Consider the following 10,469-nt stretch of genomic DNA (forward strand, 5'->3'; position numbering starts at 1 on the left):
GCCTGTTATCCTGGGTGTAAAGGGAGCAAAATAAACACAGCAGAAAAGTTTTGACTTACATTATCCTTCACCAATTTAGAACAGAAGTATGTACACTATATACACTATGTACAGCAATAGGTAATAGTGCACCCCACGGTAAGCAAGGCAGAATAGAAGCCACTAGAGAGCAGACCGTGCTTCAACCAGCTTTAGAATGGGAATGACAAGGGCAGACAGGAGAGTGGTACTCACGTAACCTCTGCGATTGCCAAAACTATCTTCTTATTGGCTGGAACCTGGTTACTAGTTGAACGACGGGGCCCCATCGTCAACTCTCAGTCACCTGGTTCGCTGGTTGGGGAAGATAGCCTGTAAATGAGGGTGTGTACATGCGCCGAATAAAGGTTACGTACTCTTTGCATGCCACAGCATTCGTACGTATGTATCCACCTATTTGTAGTTGCATGGGTCGATTCACAGCGACTAGCGAAAAGGCCCTGCTTCTTCGCTAGTCGCTACTAACAACAAAATTGCGATGGCCGGGAATCGGACCCGGGTCAACTGCTTGGAAGGCAGCTGTGCTTACCACTATACCACCATCGTGCGTGTATGAGTGCACTCACCTACTCACCTAATTGTGGTTGCAGGTGTCGTGTTATAGCTACTGGCCCCGCCTCTTCACTGGTCGCTAGTAGGTCACTCTCTCCCTGCTCCAAGAGTTTTATCTTACCTGTTCTTAAAGCTATGTATGGTTCCTGCCTCCACTACATCATTTTCCAGACTATTCCACTTCCCGACAACTCTATGACAGAAGAAGTACTTCCTAACATCCCTGTGACTCATCTGAGTCTTTAACTTTCAATTGTGACTCCTTGTTGCTGTATCCTATCTTTGACATATCCTGTCTCCGCCCACCTTGTCGATTCCTCTCAGTAGTTTATGTCGTTATCATATCCAGTGTCGTCAGGTCGAGGTCTCTTAAAAACTCTCCTCGTAGGACATGTCCCTTATCTCTGGGACTAGTCTTGTTACAAACCTTTGCACTTTTTCTAATTTCCTGACGTGCTCAGCCAGATGTGGGTTCCAAACTGGTGCTGCATACTCCAATATGGGCCTCAGGTACACGGTGTACAGAGTCCTGAACGATTCCTTACAGAGATGTCGGAAATGCTATTCTTAGGTTTGCCAGGCGCCCATATGCGGTAGCAATTATTTAGTTGATGTGCACCTCAGGAGTTGTGCTCGGTATTATACTCACCCCAAGATCCTTTTCCTTGAGTGAGGAGTGAGGTTTGTAGTCTTTGGTCCCCTAGACTGTATTTTGTCTGCGGTCTTCTTTGCCCTTCCCCCAATCTTCATGACTTTGTACCTGGTGGGATTGAACTAAAGGAGCCAGTTTCTGGATCAGGCCTACAGCCTGTCCAGATCCCTCTATAGGCCTGCTTGGTCACTTCTGAATCTATTCCTTCCATCATGTCATTCACATATACCAGAAACAGCACCGGTCTTAGGACTGACCCCTGTGGAACCCCACTCGTCTCAGGTGCCCACTCTGACATCTCGTCACGTACCATGACTTGCTGATGCCTTCCTGTCAGGAATTCTCTGATCCATTGCAGTGCCTTCCCTGTTATACCTGCCTAGTATAACAGTCCAAGAAAATGCTGTCTACCCACCCCTCTCTCTCGTTATTACTGTTGTCACCTTGCCATAGAACTCCAGTAGGTTTGTGACAGGATTTCCCGTCCCTCAATCCGTGTTGATTTTCATTGATAAGCTCATTCCTTTCTAGGTGCTCCACCACTCTTCTCCTGATAATCTTCTCCTTGACTTTGCATACTACATACATGTCAGTGACACTTGTCTGTAGTTTAATGCTTCGTGTCTGTCTCCCTTTTAGAAATTATGACTACATTTGCTGTTTTCCATACTTCAGGTAGTCGACCTATTCCAAGAGACAAGTTGAAGATTGTTGTTAGTGGTACAGAGAGCACCTCTGCTCCCTCTCTCAAGACCCATGGAGAGATGCTGTCCGGCCCCATCGCCTTTGAGGAATTTAGTTTGCTGAGCAGCCTCTTCACCTCCTCCTCGGTTGTCTGTATTGTGTCCAGCACTTGATGGTGTACCCCACCACTCCGTCTTTCTTGAGCCCTTTCTGTCTCCTTTGTGAATACTACTTTGCATCTCATGTTGAGCTCCTCACAAACTTCTCGGTCGTTTCATGTGATCTCCCCTCCTTCCTCCCTCACCCTGATTACTTGGTCCTTGACTGTTGCTTTCCTCCTAATGTGACTGAACAGCAGCTTCGGATTGGACTTGGCATTCGCTGCTATGTCCTTTTTGTATTGTTGTTGGGCCTCCCTCCTTACCTGAGCATATTCATTTCTGGCTCTTCGACTACTCACCTTATTCTCCTAGGTTTTTTGCCTTCTATACGTCTTCCATTCTCTAGCACACTTAGTTTTGGCCTCTCTACACCTTTAGGTGAACCAAGGGCTCGTCCTGGCCGTTTCATTATTTCTGTTGCCCTTGAGCACAAACCTCTCCTCTGTGTCCTTGCATATTGTTGTCACATATTTCATCATCTCATTACTGATCTCCCTGCCAGTTCTCAGTCCCACTGAACCTCATGCAGGAAATTCCTCACGCCTGTGGTTACCTGGAGTTTACCTGGAGAGAGTTCCAGGGGTCAACGCCCCCGCGGCCCGGTCTGTGACCAGGCCTCCTGGTGGATCAGAGCCTGATCCACCAGGATCAGGCATGCAGCCTGCTGGCTGCATGCAATCCAACATACGAGCCACAGCCACACCCCTCTCTTGTGTAATTTCCAACCTTTCTCTCATATTTTTTCTTCTTGTATTCCAGTTAACGAGACTGTCTTCTACTGTTCCACTTATGCATCGTAAGTAGTCTGTCTTCATCTTACTCAAGTTTTTTCTGGTCCCCAGTGACACAAGGCCTAATTCTCGCATTCTTTCTTCGTGGCTAATTACCCTCATCTTAAGGGGCTTTTCTTTGCACTCGCTCAAGGTTCACTTTTACATAGTGTTACTTTCACGATAGTACTTCTTACTCAAGAACGGGTGGCATATATGAGGTAGTTTTGAACGAGTCTCTCACTCTAGGGCTCTTAATGCCAGTATTACGTTGGTAAGTTATGAGTGTGCTGCTGGTGTTACTCTGTTTATATGCACCTCTGGAGGAAGTTTTGGGGTAATGGTTACTCCTGAGGTTTTTTCCATTACCCTGCGTCTCTCCTGTATCCTAGTCCCAGATGGCGCTCTGTTTTTCGACCTGTCGCCAACAGGATAGGTATGTGGTACGTAATGAAGATACTAAATCAAAGCTAACCATACCACGGGCGGGGTTAGAACCCGCGATCAATCATAAAACTCCAGACCCACGGTTTGGAGTTTTATGAGTCTGATCGCGGGTTCTATCCCCCCCCCCCCGGTATGGTCTGTTTGCAATCGTGTCATTACGATTTCGTGAGTCAACCTTAAACTAACTTTCTGGATCTCCGCTCTTCGTCTCTCAGCTTCGTAAATTGGCTCTTGCTGGGTTAAATATCCCGGTCTTCTTGCAGCTCACTTTTAACCTGTAGATTTTGTATTCGCTTCATTGTTTTGAAAGCGCCTGGAAGCAACTATATGTAGGACTTAATACTTGTAACCAAGACATTTACATATAGAAGGAAAATATTGGCCCGTGCTCATATCATTGAGGAAAGCCATTAGCTACACTTTCCCATCCTGTGTGTTAGTTAGTTACCATTTTGTCCTAGGCACATGTCGATTAGACACTAGGCCTGTTGTATAAGCGTGTGTGTGTGTGCTTGTGTGTGTGTGAGGCACTTGCATGTGTGGAAATTTGTGTTCATATGAGTCCTTCGTACATGTATTGTGTGTGTGTGAGGGGGGGGGAGGTAGTGGCCATAGCCATGGAACACTGGGGTGTTGGATGTGGGGCATAGTTCCCAGCGTGGGCTGATACCAGTATGGCACATCTCTGTACTACCACCTCCTGCCACATGTGATGTGATGTGTGTGTGTATTCACCTATTTGTACTCACCTATTTGTGGTTGCAGGGGTCGAGTCACAGCTCCTGGCCCCGCCTCTTCGCTGATTGCTACTAGGTCCTCTCTTTCCCTGCCCCATGAGCTCTATCATACCTCGCCTTAAAACTATGTATGGTTCCCGCCTCCACTACGTCACTTTCTAGGCTATTCCACGGCCTGACTACTCTATGACTGAAGAAATACTTCCTAACATCCCTTTGATTCATCTGAGTCCTCAACTTCCAATTGTGACCTCTTGTGTCTGTGTCCCTTCTCTGGAACATCCCGTCTTTGTCCACCTTGTCTATTCTGCGCAGTATTTTATATGTCGTTATCATGTCTCCCCTGACCCTCCTGTCCTCCAGTGTCGTCAGGCCGATTTCCCTCAACCTTTCTTCGTAGGACAATCCCCGTAGCTCTGGGACTAGTCTTGTTGCAAACCTTTGCACTTTCTCTAATTTCTTGACGTGCTTGACTAGGTGTGGATTCCAAACTGGTGCTCCATATTCCAGTATGGGGCTGACGTAAATGGTATACAGAGTCTTAAACGAATCCTTACTGAGGTATCGGAACGCTATCCGTAGGTTTGCCAGGCGCCCGTATGCTGCAGCAGTTATCTGATTGATGTGCGCCTCAGGAGATATCCTCGGTGTTATACTCACCCCCAGATCTTTTTCCTTGAGTGAGGTTTGCAGTCTTTGGCCATCTAAACTATATTGTGTCTGCGGTCTTCTTTGCCCTTCCCCAATCTTCATGACTTTGCATTTGGCAGGATTAAATTCAAGGAGCCAGTTGCTGGACCAGGCTTGTAGCCTGTCCAAGTCTCTTTGTAGTCCTGCCTGATCCTCATCCGATTTTATTCTTCTCATTAACTTCGCATCATCTGCAAACAAGGACACTTCTGAGTCTATCCCTTCTGTTATGTCGTTCACATATACCAAGAACAGCACAGGTCCTAGGACTGACCCCTGTGGAACCCCGCTTGTCACAGGCGCCCACTCTGATACCTCGTCGCGTACCATGACTCGTTGTTGCATCCCTGTCAGATATTCTCTGATCCATTGCAGTGCCTTTCCTGTTATGTGTGCCTGATCCTCTAGCTTTTGCAGTAACCTCTTGTGAGGAACTGTGTCGAAGGCCTTCTTGCAGTCCAAAAATGTGCAGTCGATCCACCCCTCTCTCTCTTGTCTTACTTCTGTCACCATGTCATAAAATTCTAGTAGGTTTGTGACACAGGATTTTCCTTCCCTGAAACCGTGCTGGTTGTCAATTATACACTTGTTTCTTTCCAGGTGCCCCACCACTCTCCTCCTGATGATCTTCTCCATGACCTTGCATACTATACACGTTAGTGATACAGGTCTGTAGTTTAGTGCCTCATGTCTGTCTCCCTTTTTAAAAATTGGGACTACATTTGCCATTTTCCATACCTCAGGGAGTTGCCCAGTTTCAAATGATGTGTTGAAGATCTTTGTTAATGGCTCACACAATATCTCTGCTCCCTCTTTAAGGACCCATGGAGAGATGTTGTCCCTGTCCCACCGCCTTTGAGGTGTCAAGTTCGCATAGCAGCTTCTTCACCTCCTCCTTGGTTATATGTACCTCATCCAGCACTTGCTGGTGTGCCCCCCTGTTCTGATTTTCTGGAGTCCTACTGGTTTCCACTGTAAATACCTCTTTAAATCTTGTGTTGAGCTCCTGACATACCTCTTGGTCGTTTCTTGTGAATTCCCCATCACCCTTCCTCAGTCTGATTACCTGGTCCTTGACTGTTGTTTTCCTCCTGATGTGGCTGTACAACAGCTTCGGGTCAGTCTTTACTTTTGATGCTATGTCATTTTCATATTGTCTCTGAGCCTCCCTTCTTATCTGTGCATATTCGTTTCTGGCTCTTCGGCTGATTTCTTTATTTTCCTGAGTTCTCTGTCTTCTGTACCTTTTCCATTCTCTAGTACACCTAGTTTTTGCCTCCCTACACCTTTGGGTGAACCAAGGACTCGTTCTGTTCTTCACATTATTTCTGTTTCCCTTGGGAACAAACCTCTCCTCTGCCTCCTTGCATTTTGTTGCTACGTAGTCCATCATTTCTTGTACTGGTTTTCCTGTCAGTTCCCTCTCCCACTGAATGTCTTGAAGGAAGTTCCTCATGCCTGAGTAGTTCCCCCTTTTGTAGTTTGGTTTTTCCCACCCTATTCCTGCTACTCTCTCCACTTGGAGCTCAACTATGTAGTCGAAGCACAGAACCACATGATCACTACCTCCCAGGGGCCTTTCATACATGATACCCTCGATGTCAGAACTACTCATGGTGAATACAAGGTCCAGTCTTGCTGGTTCATCCTCTCCTCTCTCTCTGGTAGTGTCTCTAACATGTTGATGCATGAGGTTTTCCAGTACCACATCCATCATCTTGGCTCTCCATGTTTCGGGACCCCCATGGGGCTCCAGGTTTTCCCAGGCAATCTCCTTATGATTGAAATCACCCATAACTAGTAACTTTGCTCCCCCCATGTGTGCTTTCCTGGCCACCTCGGCTAGTGTGTCGATCATTGCTCTGTTGCTCTCATCGTATTCTTCTCTTGGCCTCCTGCAGTTCTGTGGTGGGTTGTACATTACTGAAATTATCACCTTATGTCCCTCAGACTGGATTGTTCCTACTAAGTAGTCCCTTTCGCCCGTGCCATCCATTCCTTCCATTTTCTCAAAACCCCACTGGTTTTTAATGAGCAGTGCAACTCCTCCTCCCCCTCTCCTCCCTCTGTCTTTCCTGAGGATTTGATATCCGGATGGAAAGATTGAATCTGTTATTATTCTGGTGAGTTTTGTTTCTGTGAGTGCTATTATGTCTGGGGATGTCTCTTTGATTCTTTCGTGCCACTCCTCATACTTGTTTGTTATTCCATCTGCATTTGTATACCACACCTTCAACTTCTTTTCTAAGACTGTGGTCTGGGAGGTGTATTGGGGTTGGGGAAGTGGGAGACCTGGTAAGGAACTATGGGTTGTTGCTGTGGGGGTGGAGTTTGTAATGTAGTGGGTGGGGGCATTGGATGTGGCATGGGTGTTTTGATTTAGAGTGTTTGGTTGCACTGGGGTTAACCTGGTTGGGAGGCTTCTATAGGAAGTTGTGAGGGAGGCTGTATTTGATCTTCTTCCTGGGTCTGGGATCTCCTGTCAGTCTTCTCAGACCCAGGAAGATCAAATACAGCCTCCCTCACAACTTCCTACAGAAGCCTCCCAACCAGGTCAACCCCAGTGTGTGTGTTAGTTACCATTGTGTCCTAGACACATGTCGATTAGACGTGTGTGTGTGTGTGTGTGTGTGTGTGTGTGTGTGTGTGTGTGTGTGTGTGTGTGTGTGTGTGTGTGTGTGTTTGTGTCTGCTTCTCTCTCAGTCTTAGAGAGCGGCTCGTAAACCAACAGGTATTACACAGGATGCAGTAGTCACGTCTGATTCCTGATGAAGTGAAAGTGCGTATTACTTGCCACTGAGTTACCAGTCATGGATATTATGTCTCCTATCTACAAGCACTGTATAGCACTTTACCTGGAATTTTTGAGTTATCCTAGGTAATTTACACTATGTATAATAACTGTACTTATGTGTACATGTGACAGAGATATAGACAGATACTAATGCCGGAAAAAAAATCCCCCCCCAGTACCAACAATACCACCAGTCCGATAACATTCTTCTTTGCAAATATACAGGGTCTAAAGCCAGCAACAAACAACAAAATACCTTTCATCCGTGGACTGCTTGCAGAGGCAAAGGCAATGTTCGCGGCTTTCACTGAGACCCACATAAAGGATCACTTGGACAACGAAATATGGATCCCAGGTTACAACCTATACAGATGTGACAGAGTGAGCAGGCAAAAGGGGGGGGTTGGCCTGTACATTGCAGAGTCACTTGTTTGCACAGAACTGCTAAATGCCTCAAATGATGTAGTGGAAGTTTTAGCAGTAAAGGTCGAGAACCAAAACCTAGTCATTGTGATAGTCTACAAGCCTCCGGATGCAACATCCCAGCAATTCCAGGAACAGCTGTTAAAAATTGACCACTGTCTGGAAAACCTTCCAGCTCCTGCACCCAACATCTTGCTCCTGGGGGATTTCAACTTAAGGCACCTAAAATGGAGGAATATAGCAAATAATATTGTTGCAGTAATAACACCAGGAGGCAGCTCTGATGAAAACTCACACTCACGCAAGCTTTTAAATCTCTGCACAAAATTCAATTTAAACCAGCAAATAATAGAGCCTACTAGACTGGAGAATACACTAGACCTCATCTTCACTAACAATGATGATCTGATAAGAAATATCACCATATCAAAAACAATATACTCAGATCACAACATAATTGAGGTTCAGTCATGTATGCGCGGAGCCCTAGACCGACATAATGAGATTAGTCACGAGGAAGCATTCACCAAATTCAACTTCAATAACAAAAACATAAAGTGGGACCAAGTAAACCAAGTCCTAACCGATATAAGCTGGGAAGATATACTAAGCAACACAGACCCCAACTTATGCCTAGAACAGATTAACTCGGTGGCACTCGATGTATGCACAAGGCTTCTTCCTCTAAGAAAAAGGAGGAGTAGATGTAAAACAGAAAGAGACAGGCGCTCCCTTTACAGGCGACGGAAAAGAATAACAGAGCGGCTAAAAGAGGTCAATATATCTGAAATGCGTAGGGAGACACTGGTCAGAGAAATAGCAAGCATCGAACTTAAGCTAAAAGAATCCTTTAGGAGTCAGGAATCGCGGGAAGAACTAAAAGCCATAAATGAAATCGAAAGAAACCCAAAGTATTTCTTCTCCTATGCCAAATCAAAATCGAGAACAACATCCAGTATTGGGCCCCTACTTAAACAAGATGGGTCCTACACAGATGACAGCAAGGAAATGAGTGAGCTACTCAAGTCCCAATATGACTCAGTTTTTAGCAAGCCGCTAACCAGACTGAGAGTCGAAGATCAAAATGAATTTTTTATGAGAGAGCCACAAAATTTGATTAACACAAGCCTATCCGATGTTATCCTGACGCCAAATGACTTCGAACAGGCGATAAATGACATGCCCATGCACTCTGCCCCAGGGCCAGACTCATGGAACTCTGTGTTCATCAAGAACTGCAAGAAGCCCCTATCACGAGCCTTTTCCATCCTATGGAGAGGGAGCATGGACACGGGGGTCGTCCCACAGTTACTAAAAACAACAGACATAGCCCCACTCCACAAAGGGGCAGTAAAGCAACAGCAAAGAACTACAGACCAATAGCACTAACATCCCATATCATAAAAATCTTTGAAAGGGTCCTAAGAAGCAAGATCACCACGCATCTAGAAACCCATCAGTTACACAACCCAGGGCAACATGGGTTTAGAACAGGTCGCTCCTGTCTGTCTCAACTATTGGACCACTACGACAAGGTCCTAAATGCACTAGAAGACAAAAAGAATGCAGATGTAATATATACAGACTTTGCAAAAGCCTTCGACAAGTGTGACCATGGCGTAATAGCGCACAAAATGCGTGCTAAAGGAATAACAGGAAAAGTCGGTCGATGTATCTATAATTTCCTCACTAACAGAACACAGAGAGTAGTCGTCAACAGAGTAAAGTCCGAGGCAGCTACGGTGAAAAGCTCTGTTCCACAAGGCACAGTACTCGCTCCCATCTTGTTCCTCATCCTTATATCCGACATAGACAAGGATGTCAGCCACAGCACCGTGTCTTCCTTTGCAGATGACACCCGAATCTGCATGACAGTGTCTTCCATTGCAGACACTGCAAAGCTCCAGGCAGACATCAACCAAATCTTTCAGTGGGCTGCAGAAAACAATATGAAGTTCAACGATGAGAAATTTCAATTACTCAGATATGGTAAACATGAGGAAATTAAATCTTCATCAGAGTACAAAACAAATTCTGGCCACAAAATAGAGCGAAACACCAACGTCAAAGACCTGGGAGTGATCATGTCGGAGGATCTCACCTTCAAGGACCATAACATTGTATCAATCGCATCTGCTAGAAAAATGACAGGATGGATAATGAGAACCTTCAAAACTAGGGAGGCCAAGCCCATGATGACACTCTTCAGGTCACTTGTTCTATCTAGGCTGGAATATTGCTGCACACTAACAGCACCTTTCAAGGCAGGTGAAATTGCCGACCTAGAAAATGTACAGAGAACTTTCACGGCACGCATAACGGAGATAAAACACCTCAATTATTGGGAGCGCTTGAGGTTCCTAAACCTGTATTCCCTGGAACGCAGGAGGGAGAGATACATGATTATATACACCTGGAAAATCCTAGAGGGACTAGTACCGAACTTGCACACGAAAATCACTCACTACGAAAGCAAAAGACTTGGCAGACGATGCACCATCCCCCCAATGAAAAGCAGGG

General features: G+C 45.7%; 1 non-coding gene across 1 annotated transcript; it reads right to left on the bottom strand.

The window, feature by feature from the left end:
* Positions 1-513: 513 nt before the first annotated feature.
* TRNAG-UCC (transfer RNA glycine (anticodon UCC)) lies at positions 514-585 on the bottom strand. Its single transcript has one exon. It is a non-coding gene; the product is annotated as a tRNA-Gly (tRNA).
* Between the last annotated feature and the right edge of the window lie 9,884 nt (positions 586-10,469).

The sequence above is a fragment of the Cherax quadricarinatus genome, chromosome 2, assembly GCF_038502225.1.
Source record: "Cherax quadricarinatus isolate ZL_2023a chromosome 2, ASM3850222v1, whole genome shotgun sequence".
Lineage (NCBI taxonomy): Eukaryota > Metazoa > Arthropoda > Malacostraca > Decapoda > Parastacidae > Cherax > Cherax quadricarinatus.